Source organism: Otolemur garnettii, unplaced genomic scaffold (genome assembly GCF_000181295.1).
Source record: "Otolemur garnettii isolate 467f Iridium unplaced genomic scaffold, OtoGar3 scaffold00081, whole genome shotgun sequence".
Taxonomy (NCBI): domain Eukaryota; kingdom Metazoa; phylum Chordata; class Mammalia; order Primates; family Galagidae; genus Otolemur; species Otolemur garnettii.
In genome coordinates, this window is record NW_003852476.1 from 2,501,716 (window position 1) to 2,503,511 (window position 1,796).

General features: G+C 36.5%; 1 protein-coding gene across 2 annotated transcripts in view; it reads right to left on the reverse strand.

Annotated features, from left to right (window-relative positions):
• The window catches only part of SLC35F4 (solute carrier family 35 member F4), a 230,821-nt gene that overhangs the window by 150,308 nt on the left and 78,717 nt on the right, over positions 1-1,796 (reverse strand). The gene's annotated exons all lie outside the window — the stretch shown is intronic.

Consider the following 1,796-nt stretch of genomic DNA (forward strand, 5'->3'; position numbering starts at 1 on the left):
ACTGGCAAAGGAGAAAAACTGCAGATCCTCTTCTCAAAAATCCAAATTCCTGCTTCTGAGCAGAAGCATAGAGTTGGGTTTTTTTTTTTTTTTTTTTTTTTTTGCAGTTTTGGCCAAGGCCGGGCTTGAACCCGTTACCCCCGATATATGGGGCCAGTGCCCTACTCCTTGAGCCAGAGGAGTGGCTTTTTTTTCTTTCTAAAAAAAGAAATAGGAATCTTTTTTTATTTTTTTGAGACAAAGTCTCACTTATTAACCCTCGGTAGAGTGCTGTGGCATCACAGCTCACAGCAACCTCCAAATCCTTGGGCTTAGGAGATTTTCTTGCTTCAGCCTCCCGAGTAGCTGGGACCTGAAGCACAGAGCTTTTAAAGGTTTTGATTAACCCCATAATCCCATCTTGGGCTAAGACAATCTCATGACCTTTGCTGGATTCAACCTTTCCTTAACCAAGATGATGTCATGACCTCAGCCCCATCAATTCCTTTGAGCTATTTCCTGTGGCTCAAAGGACAAAAGACATTCCCCTGCTCCTCCAGATCACTGTCCTGAATTAGAGATGCAAATTTCAGCTCCAGGAAAGAGTTGGGGAGACCAAAAATATTTTTCCCAATTTTTAGGCCATTTCCCATAACATACTCGTGTTCCCCCATCAGTATTACCCTTTCATGTCTAGGAGAGGAGGGGCCACATAGTACTTGCCTCTGGGTGCAAGGAAGGGTCTCTCATGAACTGTTTCTTAGGGGCTCAATTTAAGAATGTATAATCTTTTAAATCACCCCTGGAAAAGTCATCAAAATATCCTGGGCCATAAAAAAACCGAACTAATTTTAAAAAATTGAAACCATGTGTGTTCTCTGACCGTAAGAGAATCAAACTAGAAATTCAGTAACAGAGAAATCAAGATGATCTCTAAACATGTTGAGATTCAACAGCACACTTTTATATAATCTGTAGTTCACAGAGGAGTGTTGAAGGAAATTTAAAAACACTTAGAACTGAAATGAAGACACCTTACCAAAGTCTGTAAAATGTAGCCAAAGAAGTGCTGAGAAGAAAGTTTATTGTACAAAAATGCTTACATTAGGAATGTGGAAAGGTCTAAAATCAATCAAGAAACTAGAAAAAGAGTAGGAAAAAATAATCCAACCAAACACAAGGAAGGAAATAAAGATAATGGAAGAAACAAATGAAATTAAAAACAGGTAAACAATGGAAAAAATCAAGCAGCAAAAAGCTGGTTCATTGGGGAAAAATCAGTAAAATTGATAAACCTTTAACAAGACTGACAAAAATAAATAGAGAAAAGATACAAGTTACTAATATAGATACAAGTCACTAAAAGTATAGAACAGAGAATATCACAAGTCCTACAGTCATTACAAGAATATTAAGGGAATATTACCAAAAAAGCATAGGCACATATGTTTAACAATTTAGAAGAAATGGACCAATTCCTCAAAAACTGTAAACTATCAAAACTTAACCAATGTGAAATAGATAATATAAACAGTTCCTATTACCATAAGGAAATTGAATTCATTCTTTGAAAGTTCTTAAAAAATAATCTTTAAGCCCAGATGTTTCAGTGGAGAATTCTAACAAATGTTTAAAGAAAAATGAACACCAATTTTACACAGTCTCTTCCAGGAAACAGAAGGGGAGGGCCTCATTTTGTGAGGCCAGTGGTGTCTCAATGCCAAAAGGGACAAGACAAGACAAAGAGGATGAAATATGAAATTCTCAGGATTCTTTTTCTCAGTTTATTCAACAAACGCAGAGATACATTTTTTTTT